The sequence below is a fragment of the Bombina bombina genome, chromosome 2 (genome assembly GCF_027579735.1).
Source record: "Bombina bombina isolate aBomBom1 chromosome 2, aBomBom1.pri, whole genome shotgun sequence".
In the NCBI taxonomy this organism is placed as follows: Eukaryota; Metazoa; Chordata; class Amphibia; order Anura; family Bombinatoridae; genus Bombina; species Bombina bombina.
The window spans coordinates 954,563,826-954,586,308 of NC_069500.1; the positions used below are offsets into that span (position 1 = coordinate 954,563,826).

The 22,483-nt window shown below is 37.1% G+C and overlaps 1 protein-coding gene across 5 annotated transcripts in view; it reads right to left on the reverse strand.

Moving 5' to 3' along the window:
- LOC128649897 (hematopoietic prostaglandin D synthase) overlaps window positions 1-22,483 on the reverse strand; it is a 226,544-nt gene that overhangs the window by 182,060 nt on the left and 22,001 nt on the right. For 2 of the 5 annotated variants that reach the window (XM_053703434.1, XM_053703437.1), the window contains one exon: window positions 18,184-18,304. The exons of the other annotated variants lie outside the window; for them this stretch is intronic. The gene's annotated coding sequence lies outside the window, so the exon portion shown is untranslated. The remainder of the gene's footprint in view (window positions 1-18,183; window positions 18,305-22,483) is intronic. 5 annotated transcript variants of the gene reach the window in all.

Consider the following 22,483-nt stretch of genomic DNA (forward strand, 5'->3'; position numbering starts at 1 on the left):
AGATAGAAGATGCAGCTTGGATCAAGATGGTTGCCGGTCTGGATCGCCTCTTCTTCCCGGATAGGATGAAGACTTTGGAGCCTCTTCTGGACCTCTTCAGCCGCAGGATTATGGATCGCCAGCCCCCGCTTGGGTTGGATGAAGATTTTGGAGCCAGGACCGATCGGTGATACCCGGTGAGGTGAAGATAAGGTAGGAAGATCTTCAGGGGCTTAGTGTTAGGTTTATTTAAGGGGGGTTTGGGTTAGATTAGGGGTATGTGGGTGGTGGGTTTTAATGTTGGGGGGGGTATTGTATGTTTTATTTTACAGGCAAAAGAGCTGAATTCTTTGGGGCATGCCCCACAAAAGGTCCTTTTAAGGGCTGGTAAGGTAAAAGAGCTTTGAACTTTTGTAATTTAGAATAGGGTAGGGCATTTTTTTATTTTGGGGGGCTTTGTTATTTTATTAGGGGGCTTAGAGTAGGTGTAATTAGTTTAAAATTGTTGTAATATTTTTCTAATGTTTGTAAATATTTTTTTATTTTTTGTAACTTAGTTCTTTTTTATTTTTTGTACTTTAGTTAGTTTATTTAATTGTAGTTATTTGTAGGTATTGTATTTAATTAATTTATTGATAGTGTAGTGTTAGGTTTAATTGTAGGTAATTGTAGGTATTTTATTTAATTAATTTATTGATAGTGTAGTGTTTAATTGTAACTTAGGTTAGGATTTATTTTACAGGTAATTTTGTAATTATTTTAACTAGTTAACTATTAAATAGTTCTTAACTATTTAATAGCTATTGTACCTGGTTAAAATAAATACAAAGTTGCCTGTAAAATAAATATTAATCCTAAAATAGCTATAATATAATTATAATTTATATTGTAGCTATATTAGGGTTTATTTTACAGGTAAGTATTTAGCTTTAAATAGGAATAATTTATTTAATAAGAAATAATTTATTTCGTTAGATAAAAATTATATTTAATTTAGGGGGGTGTTAGGGTTAGGGTTAGAATTAGCTTTAGGGGTTAAAAACTTTATTATAGTAGCGGTGAGCTCCGCTCGGCAGATTAGGGGTTAATTATTGTAGGTAGCTGTCAGCGACGTTGTGGGGGGCAGATTAGGGGTTAATAAATATAATATAGGGGTCGGCGGTGTTAGGGGCAGCAGATTAGGGGTACATAGGGATAATGTATGCTGCGGCAGTATACGGAGCGGCAGATTAGGGGTTAATAAATATAATATAGGGGTCGGCGGTGTTAGGGGCAGCAGATTAGGGGTACATAGGGATAACGTAGTTAGCGGCAGTGTACGGAGCAGAAGATTAGGGGTTAAAAAATTTAAATATAGTGGCGGCGATGTGGGGGGACCTCGGTTTAGGGGTACATAGGTAGTTTATGGGTGTTAGTGTACTTTAGAGCACAGCAGTTAAGAGCTTTACAAACCGGCGTTAGCCCAGAAAGCTCTTAACTACTGACTTTTTTCTGCGGATGGAGTTTTGTCGTTAGATTTCTAACGCTCACTTCAGCCACGACTCTAAATACCGGAGTTAGAAAGATCCCATTGAAAAGATAGGATACGCAAATGACGTAAGGTGATCTGCGGTATGGAAAAGTTGCGGCTGGAAAGTGAGCGTTAGACCCTTTCCTGACTGACTCCAAATACCGGCGGTAGCCCAAAACCAGCGTTAGGAGCCTCTAACGCTGGTTTTCACGGCTACCGCCCAACTCTAAATCTAGGCCTTTATTTGAAAAAGAAGGCATCTAAGCTATTTTTCGGTTCAGAACCCTGGACAGCTTTTGTTTATTGGTCGGTTAAATTAATCCACAAATCAGCAAGAACCCAGGTTGTTCACAAAAAAATGGGCCGGCATCTAAACTTACATTTTTGCTTTTCGAATAAAGATACCAAGAGAATGAAGAAAATTTGATAATAGGAGTAAATTAGAAAGTTGCTTAAAATTGCATGCTCTATCTGAATCACAAAAGAAAAAAATTGGGTTCAGCGTCCCTTTAAAGTATATTATTAGGTTTACCTAATCAGAAACCCCCCAAAAAATGTTGATGACCTTTTCAAAAGGATTTGAGTGACTTGGAAAATGATGTAAAAATATTGCCTAAGGATGCATATGATAATGATGGATGCCACTTCAAAAAGTTATACTGGGGGTCGTAGTCAAAATTAAGCCCTCAGAATACATGGAATAATATTTTAAGACAAAGGTTTTACAATATGTTTCATAGGATTATTTAGGTTTAATTATTCTGAGTGCTTTTGTCATAATTTGTATACATTTCCCTTACAGGGGATTTTTTTCCTGATGAAGAAACCTCACCTATTTTATTGCTCAATCTTTTATAATACTGTGAAGAGATCTCTAACTTTAGTTCATATTTGTTCTGCGATTCAAATGTTTGACACTAAGATGAAAACGTTTCTACTGTTTTTAATTGTTCTATAAAGTGTATTCAAAAAAATATATCAAATAGCTTCAAGAGGGAAAGACTGAAACAGATGATGAACGGCTTCTAGCTAGTCCACATCTAAAAGACGTAATTGATGGTAGAGGTATCTGGCGGACAGTTGAAAATGCTCAAACAGTAAATTATTTGGTTCTATGAAGGTCAGTAGGGTTGTTCTGGAGGCAAAGTAAAGCAAGACTTGAGTATTTCCATCCACATTCTTATTATTAAATAACTACAGGTGGCCCTCGGTTTACAACGGTTCAATTTACACCATTTCAGAATAACAACCTTTTTTCCAGTCATGTGACTGCTATTGAAAAGCATTGAGAAGCAGTGCATTTATTAAAATAAAAAATCCACAGAGAGTAGCAGCAAACCAGATAGTGTTTATTGTTTAACACAACAACAAATGCAGCAACGTTTCGGTATTACTACCTTAGTCATGCTAAAGTGCATACTAACTTTGATTCTATTTATACCTATCCATCACTAGGTGGCGCTAAAGGGCCAAAATTACATTAACCCTAAATTTACCACAATACAATTTCTCAATATTTTCAAATTTAGGATAACATTTTTTACTGAATATATACAATCAAACATAGAATCCTCTATAAAAATAATCCCAATACAGATTTATACAGAAGTCAATTTATAAGAACACAGACATATCCAAATCTCTATTTAACCCTTTAGGTTCCATTGTATCTAATTTCCAAATCCAGAAACATTCACGTTGTTTCAATAAGAGCTCCCTATCTCCTAACCTACATGGCATTAACACTTTTTCAATTATTTGGAACCTTAACTGTCCTATTCAGTGTCCCTTCTCTATGAAATGATGGGCTACAGGGGCTTTAATATTTTTAGTTCGAATATGACTTTTATGCTCTATTATCCTGTCCTTAATAATTCTAGTTGTTTTGCCAATGCAACTCCGCCCACAGGGGCACTTAATTAGATAAATTACAAAAGTTGACTTACATGTATGGTATCCTTTAATTTTAAATGCCTTCCCCGTAATTGGATGGAGAAAATTCAGACCTTTGATCACGTTATTACAACACAAGCAATTTAAACATGGGTAACACCCTTCAGTCTTACAGGAAATATATTGTTGTTTATTTTTAATGTTTGAGCCTACATCAGCTTTCACCAATTGCTGTCTAAGATTTAAACCTTGCTTATAGGCAGGCATCGGGAAGTTTTTAAATTCTTTTATTTCTGGGTTACATTCTGTTAAAACAGACCAATGTTTTTTTATAATGCGCTGGATTTGGTCAGATTGAGAGTTAAATTCTGACACAAAAATCAAACTTTCATCTTTTTTATTCTCCTTTTTCTTAGGACTCAACAGAGTCTCTCTAGGGATAGATAAAGCATGTTTGATTTCTGCGTCTATTACAGAAGGATAACCCCTCTGTAAAAATCTAGATTCCATTTCTTTGAACCTCAATTTTAATAAATTATCATCAGTGATAATTCTACGTGCTCTTAAAAATTGGCTTCGGGGAAGGGCCTTTAAAAGAGATATTGGATGGGCACTTTCAAAATGTAGCAAACTATTTCTGTTTCCTTTCTAAATAGATCAATTTTTAATTTTTTACCATCTATAATTACTTTAGTGTCTAAAAATGTGATGTCATTTTCACTCCAGGTTAATTTAAATTTAATCTTACCCAAGGCTCCATTTAATTCTTTTACAAATGCAAGTAGGGATCAAACGTCGCCCCACCATATCCCAAAGATATCATCGATATAGCGCCACCAACAGGTGCCATACCGATGAAACTTAGGATTGGTGAAAACATATTTTTCCTCAAACACATTCATAAAATTGTTAGCATAATTAGGGGCGACGTTGGACCCCATAGCAGTTCCTTGAACCTGCAAAAAGTACTCATCTTCAAATAGAAAAAAGTTGCAGTACAGAATCAATTGTGTTTTGGTTATTCTATTTCCACTTGTAATCCGTGCACCTAGACCCCCTAAGAAGAATTTCTGCTGAAATTTAAACAAACAATGGAAGGTACACAACAAGTTTTGAAAATGTTCTCATATACAGATATAGAAGCTGCCCGCATTACAACTTTGACAAAAGTGTCTAGAGACTTTTTGAAAACAACCCCTACTGAAAGTTACAAAAGATTTTGAAAAGCTTCATAAGAAAAGAGTTGCTTACGATCTGCATGCAGCCACCCTGGCAGAGTATCACAGGGTTAAAAGGATCCCAAGAGGACTTCGAATGAGCACACGCCCTACATTAATGAAAGAAAACACACTTTATTGTGAGAAATTTGAAAAAATACTAAATAAGTGTTCTATGGATTTAATGGTTTTAACCGTTGACTGCCTCAATACAGAGATCAATGATCAAGATGCAAAATTATCTGCAATGGAAGCTGAAATAAAAAGCATATTACCAACAGATGAATCTTCTAAATTGCTCAAAGAAGTTAATACCAAAATGTGTGACCTGAAGAAAGTGATTGAGGAGCGTAAATGAACGAAGTTCGCTAGAGACGAGAACGACTACCTGCAAAATCGGGTCTACCGATGGAAGTATGACCCAGAAGGAGCAGGACGGAGATTCACTTAACAAAAGACTATCTTTTTGCCCTAGGAGATACTGTGATTTTTTTCAACTTAGTAAAGATCTGTATAGATTTTTTAGGAACCTGAGACTGAAAAGTTTTATGTGGAATCCTAGCTATGGGGAAATTGTATAAAGATAAAATTTAATTTAATTTGGCACAATTGGGGTTGAAGGAAAAAAGTACATTTATACCCCCACAGAATAACCATAGCGTGGAAACATATCAATTTAGTAAAAAATGATATTGCTAAATTACAGGAAAAGGTCTCTAGAGGTAAATTGTCTGCAAATGAAATGTTATCACATAAGATGTTGAAAAATAAGCATAAAGATAAAAATCTAAAAAGTAATTTCACTCAGAACGATGTAGCAGCTATTAAATCTTTGAAATCTAGAAGTGATGTCATTTTAAAGAGAGCCGATAAAGGCGGAGCTATAATAGCTCTTGATAAAGATTACTATGTAAAAGAGATTAAACAACAATTGAATGCCCCCCAGGTTTATAAAAGGCTGTCAAGCAACCCTGTATTTTCAATTCAGAAAGAATTAGGCAATATCTGTCAGAAAGCCTGTAAATTTGGTTTAATTGATAAAGATCTTCACAATTTTTTATATGTAGAACACCCTTGCACTCCAGTGCTATATACTTTACCAAAAGTGCATAAAGATTTGCAAGCCCCCCCAGGCCGACCCATTGTTGCTAGCACTAAATCAGTTCTAACTAATGTATCTATTTTCCTAGATCGGATATTAAGACCATATGTGGAAATGTCAAATTCTTTCCTAAAAGATACTAGTGATTTTCTTAGAAAAATAGATACATTGGATATGGTTACTGATAAATATATTTTATTTAGTTTAGACGTGGAAAGTCTTTATACCTCCATCACTCATGAAAGTGGAAGGGGAGCGGTAGAAATGGTATTAGGTTTAGATGGTAATTATTCAAAAGCTCAAACTCACTTTCTATTGCAACTGTTGGAATTGATTCTGTACTGCAACTTTTTTCTATTTGAAGATGAGTACTTTTTGCAGGTTCAAGGAACTGCTATGGGGTCCAACGTCGCCCCTAATTATGCTAACATCTTTATGAATGTGTTTGAGGAAAAATATGTTTTCACCAATCCTAAGTTTCATCGGTATGGCGCCTCTTGGTGGCGCTATATCGATGATATCTTTGCGATATGGTGGGGCGACGTTGGATCCCTACTTGCATTTGTAACAGAATTAAATGGAGCGTTGGGTAAGATTAAATTTAAATTAACCTGGAGTGAAAATGACATCACTTTTTAGACACTAAAGTAATTAAAGATGGTAAAAAAATAAAAATTGATCTGTTTAGAAAGGAAACAGATAGAAATAGTTTGCTACGGGGGGCGTGTCTGACCATCGATTAAGATGGCTGCTTTCTAATTCTGGCTGATAGAAGGAGACGACAAAACCGCTGTTTACCTCTCCATTTGCCGCAAATCTAGTATCTTTTTCAGGACATATTGCAAGTGAATACTTGTGGAGCAGATTTCTGTTTTCCTTATACTAGTTCTCAGTCCCGCAGCTATAGATGTGGCGCACAGTGGAGGCCTGATTACGGCTTGGAGCCATATCTACCCCCCCCTCTATTCTGAATACTCAGAACTACCAGTCATTTGTACTGAAGTAAGAAGACTCTGGGAAGGTTAAACTATTTGCTATTGCTTGAATAAGCTGTGTAACGATTATCACTTGACAGAAAGGCAGTGGCAACCAGGGATATTACGCTAAAATATCTCTGTTTCTACTATCAACATGGCGACAGGTGTAGACTTGATCCTAGAAGAACTGCGTCTCACTATGGAAGCACAGTTTAACAGTCTCATCGGAGACATAGAGGCAATGTTTTCACCGCTACTCGATACAACTTTGGGCACAGAAACATCATTGGCTGTGCCAGATGCACTACAGGCCTCCCCTGCGACACAGGGCGGACCGTTGCTACATACCTTTGAGCTGTCTCCTGAGCCCTATCACCCGATGGCTAAAACTGAGGCGATACGATGGTGGTTAGAGAAACCGGTTCAGACGGAGTATCTGGAGTCTTGGCAGCAGACAGACAACACTGCAGAGTTGCAGAGAAGACCGCTTCATCTTACCTTTTTAGGACCTACTGATCGGATGGTCGTCTGCCCGAACATGGACTATACTTTCCCTCACCGTTTGCCATCCTTGTCGGCACCTGTGAGAAAAGTGAGGAGCCAGCTGTTGCTGTTCTTGGTTTTTGGGGGCCAGTATCGGATCGGAGGGAAGGCATTGTTGGAGCTGAATATTTGGCACTGGCAGGTTTTTCATTCAGGATATGTCTCCCCAGCTAAGGATGGCAGTACTGTTAGACAGGGTGTGGGCTAAAGCGAGATATCAGACCTAGGATTAAGGGGTAATACCACACATATTCACACTTTAAATAGAATAATAGCTTGCTACGTATTGAGTAATTGCTGCAAAATGTTTGTTTCCTATTCAGCGATATTATAACTGCTATCTGAAAGTGGACAGTGAAGTCTGGGACTCCGCTGCTGGCTAAACTCAATCTAAACTTACAAAATTAATATGTGTAACCGCTGTCAAACCGAGTGTGTCTAGGACTGTTAATTTATCTCTGTCTCATTTTCTCCTGTAAGACATTTTTACCTCATAGCCTCAAGTGTAATTGAAACATGCTGGGACTCTATGGTTTAATAATATGAAGATAAGCTGTACTTACTCTAACATCCACATATTCTATTTTTTCAGAGGTCACACCCAGTATTTGTAAATAGTGCTCTCAGACTGATCCCATAATAGTTATATATAGTTAATTATTTTTATAGTATTTTGCACGTTCTGTAGGATAGTTTTAGTCCCAAATACTTAGGGTGACAAAGCATAGACCATAGGATTTATAGACCTAGATATAAGTCTCGCGAGTGTTGCATTTGTGAATATTTACTGATTGATACCGTTTTTCCAATATCTTTATTGTGTAGAGTAGTATTAATAACTAAGCACTGCCGATGCGCTGTCTACGGCTGAGATGGCGTAATCTTAGTCTATTAATCAAGCCAGGAAGCTACTCATAGATATACCTATACACTACACTGAGTTACCTTCGACCTTCACTCCCTGAAATTTAAATGTATAACTCAAGATTTCCAGCAGACATTTATCTAGACGGGTCAATGTACACAAATGTTTTTGGAGATCTTGTCTTGTTAAGATATAACTGCAAGTTTCAGTGCAGAGAGATAGAACTACACAATATCCTATGTTTCTATTGTTGCTTATTTCTCTTTGACTAGGATCCATAGTGCTCCTGTCCCATTTTATTTTATTTGGGCAAACTTATATAGTAGAGCTTAAATATTGCTCTATATGTTGCATACTTGTTAACTTTATATGTATATAGACAAACTTAGATACTAGGGCTTATCACATGTCCACGACCACACATTACATAAAACAAGAAAAGCAAGGTTTTATGATGGGACCCAAGAGTGGCCTCATTTTGACCATTATTGCCTTCTGTGTTTTTTTTTTCTTTCTACTTTGTTATACTGCAGGGTCCAAAAGTGGCCCTATGTGTCATTTAGAGGGCATAGAGTTATTTTCCGGCAAGCTTTTCATCCCCTTATAATTTTCAATATTTTCATATGACCATATATGTTCATCCAATTTGACTTACGGTGTATCTAATGTTGGCAAGAACAATATGTTTTGATTTCACTGTTTATTTTATGTTTGTATGCCGTAATTAAACCTCAATAAAAAAAAATATATAATATAGAAAAAAAAAAAAAAAAAAGAGAAATAGTTTGCTACAATTTGAAAGTGCCCATCCAATATCTCTTTTAAAGGCCCTTCCCCAAAGCCAATTTTTAAGAGCACGTAGAATTATCACTGATGATAATTTATTAAAATTGAGGTTCAAAGAAATGGAATCTAGATTTTTACAGAGGGGTTATCCTTCTGTAATAATTGACGCAGAAATCAAACATGCTTTATCTATCCCTAGAGAGACTCTGTTGAGTCCTAAGAAAAAGGAGAATAAAAAAGATGAACGTTTGATTTTTGTGTCAGAATTTAACTCACAATCTGACCAAATCCAGCGCATTATAAAAAAACATTGGTTTGTTTTAACAGAATGTAACCCAGAAATAAAAGAATTTAAAAACTTCCTGATGCCTGCCTATAAGCAAGGTTTAAATCTTAGAGAGCAATTGGTGAAAGCTGATGTAGGCTCAAACATTAAAATTAAACATCTATATATTTCCTGTAAGACTGAAGGATGTTACCCATGTTTAAATTGCTCATGTTGTAATAACGTGATCAAAGGTCCGAATTTTCTCAATCCAATTACGGGGAAGGCATTAAAAATTAAAGGATACCATACATGTAAGTCAACTTTTGTAATTTATCTAATAAAGTGCCCCTGTGGGCGGAGTTACATTGGCGAAACAACTAGAATTATTAAGGACAGGATAATAGAGCATAAAAGTAATATTCAAACTAAAAATAATAAAGCCCCTGTAGCCCATCATTTCATCGAGAAGGGACACTCAATAGGACAGTTAAGGTTCCAAATAATTGAAAAAGTGTTAATGCCATGTAGGTTAGGAGATAGGGAGCTCTTATTGAAACAACGTGAATGTTTCTGGATTTGGAAATTAGATACAATGGAACCTAAAGGGTTAAATAGAGATTTGGATATGTCTGTGTTCTTATAAATTCACTTCTGTATAAATCTGTATTGGGATTATTTTTATAGAGGATTCTATGATTGTATATATTCAGTAAAAAATGTCATCTTAAATTTGAAAATATTGAGAAATTGTATTGTGGTAAATTTAGGGTTAATGTAATTTTGGCCCTTTAGCGCCACCTAGTGATGGATAGGTATAAATAGAATCAAAGTTAGTATGCACTTTAGCATGACTAAGGTAGTAATACCGAAACGTTGCTGCATTTGTTGTTGTGTTAAACAATGAACACTATCTGCTACTCTCTGTGGATTTTTTTATTGATGATACAGAGCCTGGAGTGGCTTGCAATGGGTCGCTGTGTGCTGGATTAAGGACTTGTGTTTTCATTTATTAAAATAGCCAGTAGGTGGAGCTGTCCGCTTGTGTTGCAGCAAAGCCAAGCAAGCTGAAATTAATCAGTTTAACCAGACCTGAGCTATCGAGCAGATTTCAAAGGAACAAGATCTTCCTGCCTATAAATCAGTCCAGTTTGGAATGCATAGAAAAAACTGTTTGCAGAAAAATGCAAGTGAAGTCTGTGTTGTGTGATTTTATTAGGTTTATAACGCTGTTTAGCAAATGTTTTTCTTCATTTAACTTAGTTTAATTATATACAGGTAGCCCTCAGTTTACGCCGGGGTTAGGTTCCAGAAGGAATGGCTGTAAATCGAAACCGTTGTAAATTGAAACCCAGTGTATAATGTAAGTCAATGGGAAGTGAGGGAGTTAGGTTCCAAACCCTCTCAAAATTGTCATAAGTAACACCTAATACATTATTTGTAAAGCTTTGAAATGAAGACTTTAAATGCTAAACAGCATTATAAACCTATTAAAATAATCACACAACATAGAATATATAATTAAACTAAGTTAAATGAACAAACAAATTTGCTAAACAGCATTATAAACCTAATAAAATAATCACACAACACAGACTTCACTTGCATTTTTCTGCAAACAGTTCTTTCTATGCATTCCAATCTGGACTTATTTATAGACAGGTAGATCTTGTTCCTTTGAAATCTGCTCGATAGCTCAGGTCTGGTTAAACTGATTAATTTCAGCTTGCTTGGCTTTGCTGCAACACAAGCGGACAGCTCCACCTACTGGCTATTTTAATAAATGCACTGCTTCTCAATGCTTTTCAATAGCAGTCACATGACTGGAAAAAAAGGTTGTTATTCTGAAACGGTGTAAACTGAACCGTTGTAAAACGAGGGCCGCCTGTATTCTGTGTTGTGTGATTATTTTATTAGGTTTATAATGCTGTTTAGCATTTAAAGTCTTCATTTCTGCTGTCTGACAGAGCAGGAACGAGCTGCACTTAGTGCTATGACGCGGTCGGGCCGGGCTGTGACTATACAGCTGGCCCGATGCGCTGTTTGTAAAAAACAGACCCGCTCAGAAGATCAGAGAGAGCGGGTCTGTAAAACAGCAGGTTTTTTTTTTTAAATTCAAAGGGGAAATTTTGTTTTAAAACGTTTGCGCTAATATAATTCTGCACTATGTGCAGAATTATATAACATTATTTTTAATGTTTACTGACACTTTAACATTAAGCCAACTATTAGTGCTACTACTGTCTATCTTTAACATGCTTGGAGAGAGGACATTGCCCAACGTATAACCTCTTTTGGCAACAAAATTACAGCCGTTGGAGACATCATTTTTAAGGCTATCTTCAGACGTTAATATGGGCAAGTGTTTTTCAACTATATCACAGATTTCCTTGTACTGGGAGCTATATGTTGTGACAAAAATTGGCTTAGAGGTAACAGGCTCAATATATGCTCTCCCCCTCCTATTCACCTGTAGTAGTAATGAGTAAATTGGAAAGTTGCTTAACCCCTTAATGACCACAGCCCTTTTCCATTTTCTGTCCGTTTGGGACCAAGGCTATTTTTACATTTTTGCGGTGTTTGTGATTAGCTGTAATTTTCCTCTTACTCATTTACTGTACCCACACATATTATATACCGTTTTTCTCGCCATTAAATGGACTTTCTAAAGATACCATTATTTTCATCATATCTTATAATATACTATTACAAAATTTATAAAATATGAGGAAAAAATGGAAAAAAATATAAACACACTTTTTTCTAACTTTGACCCCCAAAATCTGTTACACATCTACAACCACCAAAAAACACCCATGCTAAATAGTTTCTAAATTTTGTCCTGAGTTTAGAAATACCCAATGTTTACATGTTCTTTGTTTTTTTTTGCAAGTTATAGGGCAATAAATACAAGTAGCACTTTGCTATTTCCAAACAACTTTTTTTCAAAATTAGCACTAGTTACATTGGAACACTGATATCTTTCAGGAATCCCTGAATATCTCTTGACGTGTATATATTTTTTTAGAAGACATCCCAAAGTATTGATCTAGGCCCATTTTGGTATATTTCATACCACCATTTCACCGTCAAATGCGATTAAATAAAAAAAATCGTTCACATTTTCACAATTTTTTTCACAAACTTTAGGTTTCTCACTGAAATTATTTACAAACAAATTGTGCAATTATGGCATAAATGGTCGTAAATGCTTCTCTGGGATCCTTTTTGTTCAGAAATAGTAGACATATATGGCTTTGGCGTTACTTTTTTGTAATTATAAGGCCGCTAAATGCCACTGCGCACCACACGTGTATTATGCCCAGCAGTGAAGGGGTTAATTAGGGAGCTTCTATGATTAATTTTAGCTTTAATGTAGTGTAGTAGACAACCCCAAGTATTGATCTAGGCCCATCTTGGTATATTTCATGCCACCATTTCACCGCCAAATGCGATCAAATTAAAAAAAACATTAAATTTTTCACAATTTTAGGTTTTTCGCTGAAATTATTTACAAACAGCTTGTGCAATTATGGCACAAATGGTTGTAAATACTTCTCTGGGATCCCCTTTGTTCAGAAATAGCAGACATATATGGCTTTGGTGTTGCTTTTTGATAATTATAAGGCTGCTAAATGCCACTGCGCACCACATGTGTATTATGCCCAGCAGTGAAGGGGTTAATTAGGGAGCTTGAAAGGTTAATTTTAGCTTTAGTGTAGTGTAGTAAACAACCCAAAGTATTGATCTAGGCCCATTTTGGTATATTTCATGCCACCATTTCACCAACAAAAATTGTTCCCTTTTTCACTAACTTTTTCACAAACTTTAGGTTTCTCACTGAAATTATTTACAAACAGCTTGTGCAATTCTAGCACAAATGGTTGTAAATGCTTTTCTGGGATCCCCTTTGTTCAGAAATATCAGACATATATGGCTTTGGCGTTGCTTTTTGGTAATTAGAAGGCCGCTATATGCCGCTGTGCATCACACATGTAGTATGGCTAGCAGTGAAGGGGTTAATTAGGTAGCTTGTCGGGGAGCTTGCAGGGTTAATTTTAGCTTTAGTGTAGAGACCGGCTTCCCACCTGACACATCACACCCCCTGATCACTCCCAAACAGCTCACTTCCATCCCCCACCCCACAATTGTCCCCGCCATCTTAAAGTGAAGGTTAAGTTTCAGCATATGAAATACAGGAATGCATTCTTTAATATTACCCTAATCTAATCGCTAACTTTTTTTTCTTCTTTTTTTTCACAATTTTCTTATTTTTACATTGTTATCTCCCTACCTATGCGATCTCTAACTCCTCCCACACACCAGTTCCGGCTTTTCTTGTGTTTGACATAGAGAGCGGTCCCACCCGCTTTCTACGTCTTCCTAAAGCGCGTTCACGAGGCTCAGTGAAACAGCGCATGCGCCAATTGCCGATTTTACAGTGTTCTGCGCTGAATATTTGGAATACGCATGCGCGAATCGTGAACGCTCACGGAAGCCAACAATAGCGCATGCGCACATGGTCAAATATGCGGATGACGTGCACTGACGGGCACCTAACGGCCAGAAATTCAATTGGCTGCTACAGAAATGTGATCGGCAGCAAAAAAAAAATACAAATTAAGGGTTGCATTTGTGTACAATCGCAAATGGAACGATAATGATGATAACTCGGTTTGTAATTAGATTTAGAAAGAATCATGAATGAAAGTGATATTGATTTTGTGAAACCAATGAAATCCTGGATAGGCATAAATGTAAGTTTACCTTCACTTTAAGTACTGGCAGAAAGTCTGCCAGTACTAAAATAAAAGTTTTTTGTTTTTGTTTTTAGCATATTTACATATGCTGCTGTGTAGGATCCCCCTTAGCCCCCAACCTCCCTGATCCCCCCCCCAAACAGCTCTCTAACCCGCCCCCCCCCTGCCTTATTGTGCGCCATATTGGGTACTGGCAGCTGTCTGCCAGTACCCAGTTTGAAATCAAATACGTTTTTGTTTATTTTTTATTTAAAAAAAAAACAATTTTCTGTAGTGTAGCTGCCCCCCCCACAACCCCCAACCCTCTCCCAGATTGCTAATTTTATTTATTTTGACCCTCTCTCCCACTGAGTCCTTTTACTTGTTCCATAGTGTAGGGTTCCCACCAGCACACACGCGCACCCACCCTCATGCAAACACCCATACGCGATCCCGCCACCCTCCTCCACTGATCGCCGCCCACCCGCCTCCCTGGATCAGCTCCCACCCACCAACGAACACGGCAATCAATGGCCGATGCAGAGAGGGCCACAGAGTGGCTCTCTCTGCAACAGACTGCTCAAAACTGTTATTGCAGGATGCCTCAATATCGAGGCATCACTGCAATAACATGAAAGCGATCAGGATCGCTTCCAAGGCTTTCAAAGACCAACGATGTACGGGGTACGTCCTTGGTCATTAACTGCATTTTTTTGCAGGACGTACCCCATACGTCGTTGGTCGTTAAGGGGTTAAAATTGCATGCTCTATCTGAATCATGAAAGAAAGAAAGAAAGAAAGAAAAAAAAATTGGTTTAGTATCCCTTTAAGTTAAATGATGCAGTTAATGTGTGCTTGGATAGCTTATATAACATTTGTAAATAACTGACAATGTTACAAATTATAATATTACACTGCCCCCACCCAGCTACTTTATAACGCCACCCAGCCCCTAACATTTATGCAGGCATAGGCATTTGTTTGTGCGAATCCAGATCTTTGTGTGTTGCATATTTACACTGATATATCCGGCGCTGTATCAAAACGAATGCCTCAGCCTGCAGTCAAATTCAGCATTCATTTCGCAAACAAATGCCAAATTCCGTAAATTTTCGCCATGCCTAGTTTTAAGGTCCCTATCACAATCAAGTTCCATATGCACATTGTTTTCTTTGCATGTTTCTTTATCCTTAAGGTCATAAGGTGAATTTAAATCTATCATTTAGAACTGTTATTAATTGCTAAACTCCTAGGTTCCTGTCTTAAAGGGACATTATACACTCATTTTTTCTTTGCATAAATGTTTTGTAGATGATCTATTTATATAGCCCATAAAGTTTTTTTTAAAAAATAAATGTATAGTTTTGCTTATTTTTAAATAACATTGCTCTGATTTTCAGACTCCTAACCAAGCCCCAAAGTTTTATGTGAATACTGTCAGCTTCCTTCTCCAACTTGCGCCTGTTTGTGTAAAGGGTCTTTTCATATGCAAAAGAAGGGGGAGGGGGGGAGGGTCTTATTTCCCACTTGCAGTGGGCTTTCCAGCTACCTTTTAAACAGAGCCAAACTGACAGCTTCTAAGTAAGTTTTTAAACAGTTTTATACTGGATTTTTATATCAGTATCTGTGCATCTTATTCTTTATAGTAGTGTGTATTACATGCAGTTATATGAAAATGAGTGTATACTGTCCCTTTAAAAGTTCACAATTTCATTTATATCACACAAGTAAAATTAGCTTTTTTAATCCTGCGCTGATACGGTTTCAGAATCTGAAGCAGAAAGCAGTTTTAACAATATTATCTAGTAAATGTTGTAAAGGAGCCAGCATGTTTTGGTAAGGGAACACAAATAATGAATTGCTAAAAAATAAATAAAAGATCAAATGTTTTCCCCATTTATTTTGCCCTTTTAGAAAAAGCACACAATGGGGCATATGTATCAAGCTCCGTATGGAGCTTGGTGCTCCGTGTTTCTGGCGAGCCTGCACGCTCGCCAGAAACACCAGTTATGAAGCAGTGGTCACAAAGACCGCTGCCCCATAACCTGTCCGCCTGCTCTGAGTAGGCGGACAGACATCGCCGGAAATCAACCCGATCGAGTACGATCGGGTTGATTGACACCCTCCTGCTGGCGGCCTATTGGCCGCAAGTCTGCAGGGGGCGGCGTTGCACCAGCAGCTCTTGTGAGCTGCTGGTGCAATGCTGAATACGGTGAGGACCGACAGACATTGAGAACTAGGGGCCAATGACTCTAGTGACCTCTGTGAGGAATAAGTTGAAAAATCTAAGTATTAGGCAAGAGGGAGGAATAATGATTACAAAAAAAAAATAAAAAATAAAAAAATCTTAGAATAAATATATGGTCGAAATTTACTAATTTTTGAAGGTGGTTGAGCTTTGCAGATAAGATGTCATTTTCATTGTTATTTTTAACATTCTACATATGACAATGTGTTTGCAGAGCTAACAACATATAAACAAACCAACATAATGTTTAAATTACTTTTGACAAAAGCTCAGAAAATTGTTTGCTCAACTGTATTTTGAAGAACAACAAGATGGCAGTAAATAATTGGGGAACCAAAATGATTTGATCTCTTATAAACCACCTAATAATGAAAGGATTTGTTCCTAAATAATATTAATAGCCATCAGAACATTTTCTCTAATTAAAATGGAAACAGATTGCAGCTGTGTTGGAATAGTATATGCATTTCCTTCGGGAACTAGTAATAGTTAGTAACTTCTGGTCATTTGAAGCCTTCTGTACCCAAAGCTAACAAATAGTGTCTCCTTTGCCAAGCACATTTTCAAACCACACTCTTGGAGACTTATTTCTTATATATAATACAGGTAGAAGACTCTTGATGTTGGAATATTTGCATCTGTAAAATGGGACAGTTTGGAGAGGGGATGGAAGTATAAACAACAATATCTTCTGTCATTTAGGCAATATTTACATGTCATAATACAGCTTATACATGTAACCTAAAGGTAGTTTTATTTACTTTTGTATACATAGTATCTTCAGAAAAATAGTACAGTACTGTATCCAGAAAGGTAATATTTGCATTTTAGAACACAAAATCAAAACCAAAGACACAGGCAGAGAATATTGTCACTTAAAAAAATAAAAAAAAATAAAAAAAACTTTATTCCTTGTCTGTATTTATGTTTTTAAATTAAAGGGACAGTCAAGTCAATTAAACTTTCATGATTTGAAACAATTTTCCAATTTACTCTAATCATCAAATTTGCTTTGTTCTCTTGGTATTCCTTTTTGAAAGCTAAACCTAGGAAGTAGGCTCATAAACGGATTTCTAAACCATTGAAAACCGCCTATTATCTCAAAATGGGCGGGTCCTAAGCTTTACATTCCTGCTTTTTTAAATAAAGATAGCAAGAGAATGAAGAAATATTGATAATAGGAGTTAATCAGAAAGTTGCTTAAAATTGTATGCTCTGAATTGTGACCCCAAGACATCGGGCATGGAGGGTTGGGGTAATGATGGAATTATCGACAGTTATAGAAAAATGGGGGTGGATATTTTAGAAGAAGGGGGGGGGGGAATAATGAGCTCAGTTTTTTTTAACTTAAGGTAGTGAGAGGACTTACAGGATGAGATATGAGAAAGACAGTTAGTGACACAGGTTAGCAAGGAAGGAGATGGGTCTGGTGCAGAGAGGTAGATGTGGGTTTCATCAGCATACAAAGGATATTGAAACCCGTGAGACTTTATTAAGAAACCTAATAACGATGTATAGATTGAGAAGAGAAGGGGGGCAAGGATAGAGCCTTGTGGTACCCCAATAGAAAGTGGTAAAGGGGTAGGGGGTGCACCAGAGAAGGCTACACTAGGTATGTAATACAAACAATAGCCACAAGATGGAGCCAGAGTTTAAGCTAAAAAAATTTGGTGCAAGAAATATTGTGTTTAAAAAGCATGAAAATGACAGTATGTAACAGAGCATGACTAAGGGGATTACCCCGAAACGTCACTTGTTTTGGCTTTATAATAAAATTTCAATGATTTAAAGAATCACAGTGCTGGTGAAGTGTGATATATTGAGTATTGATGGGGTATTGCAGTTAACCCCTACACCGTGCAATTACTAAGCAGTGCTGTTTCCCAATGTTGTACACTAGGCATGGTTAGACAGGTAGGAAGAGAACCATGAGAGGGCTGTATCGCAAATGCCAAAGGATTGGAGTGTTTGGAGCAAAAGAGGGTGGTCAACAGTATAAAAGGTTGCAACAGATCGAGGATTAGCAGTAGCCTTTTGCTGTAAGTAGTTCATTGGTTACCTTAACAATTGCTGTCTCTGTGGAATGTTGGGGGACAAAATCCAGATGGCAGTGGGTGAAGGAGGGAGTTTGATGTAAGGAAATGTAAAATATGCGGAATCTGTTGGCGCTCTACAAATACCTGATAAGAATAATAATAATATTAATAATAATAAAATAATAAGAAAAAACAGTTCACAGAGTCGCTCACATGATATACATAGTACTTTAACAAGAGATTGTATGATAAATGAATCAGAACCTTCTCCTCAGATTTTTCAGTGGCCCCCAGATGACCCAGAGGAGGGGGGAGAATTGGTTGAGGACAGAGGGAAACATACACAGACACACCCCAGCAGAGATACCCGGTGAGAGACAATCGGAATGTGCAGGGACACAGATATCAATAGGGGATCATACAGTGATCAATCTATCGTCCTATAGTTTACCTGGGCCGGAAAGGAAGGTCCTCAGCTATGGTATGAATTTTGTTCCCTCACGCAATTTTGATTTGTTCCAGTCTATTCTGGATATTAATAAATTGGTGAGGGATCTTACTTTGAGGAGGTTCTTCATTGGCCATGAGAATAAGGTGGGGGACGATGGATTGATTAAGGATCAGAGGGTACAACAGTATGATATGCCCTTTAATGATATCTGTACCTTAATAGATCTAGAGGATCTGTCATGTGAAGGTTCCCTAGCAACTAATGTAATAGAACCAGTACCCGCTCCAATGAGATCCAAATCCAACTTTTATCCAATACATTCCAGAGGAAAAAGTTTGGAAGTATTTCAAGAGGGTGGTGGAAGATCTGAACGAACTAGCTAAGTCTGAATCTAGAAATCCCTCCAACTTATCTAGGTCAGAAAGAGAAGCAATAATTAAACTTCAACAAAACAAGGAATTAGTTATTCGCCCATCTGACAAGCGCGGAAGTGTGGTAGTTCTTGACAAAGACATGTACAATAGAGAGGCTCTCAGACAATTGAGTGATGCTGAGGCATACACTATTTTGCCTAGAGATCCCACTGCATCTTTTTCTGATATACTTAGAGATCTATTGGATGATGGTGTTCAAATGGGCATTATTAACACACAGACCCTCAACTGTCTTATGGTTGATAACCCGATACTGCCCATTTTTCACCATTTTCCTAAGACCCACAAAAGTATGGTAGAAGTACAGGGTAGACCGATAGTGGCAGGCATTGGTTTACTCTTGGAACCTTTGTCCAAGTGGGTGGACCAGTTCCTACAACCACTGGTACAATCCCTACCCAGTTATGATACGTATTGTCCAAATTGGAAGGCACAGTCTGGGAGCCTAGTTACAGCTGGATTACCATTGATGTGGTAGGTTTATACTCTTGTATACCCCACAAATTTGGCTTGCAGGCAGTGTCCTTTCTCGAAACATACACGGATTTGTCAGAGGAACGCAAAACGTTTGTCATCAGAGTTGCTGATTTTCTACTCAATCACAACTTTTTCATGTTTTCTGACACTTTCTACCTCCAGAGACGTGGAACCGCCATGGGAGCGAAATTTGCCCCATCATACGCAAATTTATTTATGGGTTGGTGGGAGCGCTTCCACGTCTTTGGAGGTAGAAATTGTTTTGCCAAGCATTTTGTTAAATATATGAGATACATAGATGATCTGCTGGTTGTATGGTCAGCTGGTTATCAAGAAGCCAATGAATTGCTGAAGTATCTCAATGATAACAATGTAGGTTTAAAGTTCACTTTTGAATGGAACCGGGATAGTGTAAACTATTTGGACATCAATCTGTCTGCAGACAATCTCTCTGGTAGTGTTTCTTCATCCCTATACAGGAAGCCAATTTCTGGCAATACACTATTGCATGCCCGGAGTAGTCACCCTGGACATGTCTTTAGGGGTATAGCCAAAAGCCAGTTCTTGCGAATTAAGCAAAATTGTTCCTCAGATAGAGGCTTCCAATCAGAGAGTAACGACTTAAAGAAAAGACTCCATGCCAGAGGCTGTTCAAAAACTATTATTAATAGGGCCTATTGGGAAGTAAACCAAATTGACAGAAAGAAATTTCTTGAACCTAAAACACTGAATGTCAAGTTACAAACACTGGACAGGTCCAGGCCCACTCTTATCACAGCCTATTCAAACCAACATCATCAAGTTTGTCAAATAGTTAAAAGAAACCTTACGATCCTACGTGGAGACACAGTCTTACGTAAGACTCTAGAGCAGTGTTTTTCAACCAGTGTGCCATGAGAAATCCTCAGGTGTGCCGCGGCAGACTGACAAGAGTGTGACATATTTTTTTAAATTTTGCTTGTTTTTTATTCTGGGACATTTTTTTATTTTTAGTGAGATGATGACTGAGGGTAACTGCGCAGCGGCAGCTCGCCTCCCCAACCCGTATTTACACTTGGAAGGAACCCCCACCCACCACAACACGTGCCTAGTGCTGGCTCAACACTCAGCAGCATGCAACACTTAGTTTGTAAGAGGCATGGCATGACAGCACAGTGTGTGTGTATATATATATATATATATATATATACACATATATATATATATATATATACTGCATTAGGCTACAATTTGTGATTTTGTAAAATGTTGGGATGGTGGTGTGCCGCAGGATTTTTTAATATAAAAAAAGTGTGCCACAGCAAAAAAAAGGTTGAAAATCACTGCTCTAGATAGAGGATGGTTGTAACTTTGTATACAAACGCAATCTTTCATTAGGCAACATGCTTTCACCAAGCTTGTTGCCCAAATCAGAAAGTGTCAGTTCTTGGCGTACTGTTAAGGGTACCTACAGATGTGGCAAAAGATGTTGTGCATCATGTGACCATATTCAAGTGTCAAAAACATTCATTTCAGCTACCACACAGGAAAAATTTGAAACAAGAGGCTGTATTAAATGCGGCAGTAAATATGTTGTTTATCTAATTGAGTGCACACAATGCCTTAGACAGTATGTTGGTCAGACCTCACGTAAAGTTGGAAAACGTATTAGAGAGCATCTGTCCTATGTATAAGTAGTAAGAAGTGAATACAGCGCCAACAAGAGGCCAAGGGATAAATATACTCACAGAGAGATAAAAGAAGATTATTTAATGAACCATGTTAAAAAGCATCAGTAATAAAAGACTATATATAAAAAATGTAAAAAGCACATATAAATAAAATTACAAATACAGGAATATCTTACAGAAGCGGCTCAAAGGGCCAAAGCTGATAATTACAATAAAAACAGAGGTAATAACAGGTGATCAGTGTGAGTGGTACACCAGAATAAGAGTGTATACTAATAAAACAGAATTAGCCTAAGTACAACTGTAGCAAGTGCATCAAGCAAAAAACTAATAAACAATAATACAAACAATAGTGTTCAAAATTAGTGTTACAAAAATAGTGTTACAAAAAATAGAAAAATGCACTGCAGTGCAAAAAAAAGGGGGGTAGCAAAATAATTGTATAGATACAATCAAATAGTGAGTGAGTGCAAATGGATATAAAAATGCTAGCTACTTAATCCAGTGAGGTTAAGATATAATTAAATAAAATAAAATACACAATATGCAATAACATAAAAAATAAAATACACAATATGCAATAACATAAAAAATAAAAAATAAAATATAATCCAAAAAAGTGTTCAAAAAGTTGATCAACAAATGTTAGTGAAGAACAAAAATAAGTCAATCAAAACTAAAAAATGGAAAAAATGGGTGATGAAAAGCAAGGTGAAAGTGAGGAAATTGATTCCTTCCAATGTTAGTTACTTTAACAGATCCAAATTCCTGAGTGTGGTTGCTAAAGTAGCTGATTGGATCCTAGCACCTGTCAGCTGCTCCTATGGTATCCTAAAAAGTGTCCCCTGTAAAGAAAGAAATTCACAACATAGTGTATCCAATATGAGAATGAAGTAAAGATTAAAGTAATGCTTACCAATATGTCAACGCGTTTCTGCCCTCAAAAAAGGGCCTTTCTCAAGACGAGAAAGGCCCTTTTTTGAGGGCAGAAACGCGTTGACATATTGGTAAGCATTACTTTAATCTTTACTTCATTCTCATATTGGATACACTATGTTGTGAATTTCTTTCTTTACAGGGACACTTTTTAGGATACCATAGGAGCAGCTGACAGGTGCTAGGATCCAATCAGCTACTTCAGCAACCACACTCAGGAATTTGGATCTGTTAAAGTAACTAACATTGGAAGGAATCAATTTCCTCACTTTCACCTTGCTTTTCATCACCCATTTTTTCCATTTTTTAGTTTTGATTGACTTATTTTTGTTCTTCACTAACATTTGTTGATCAA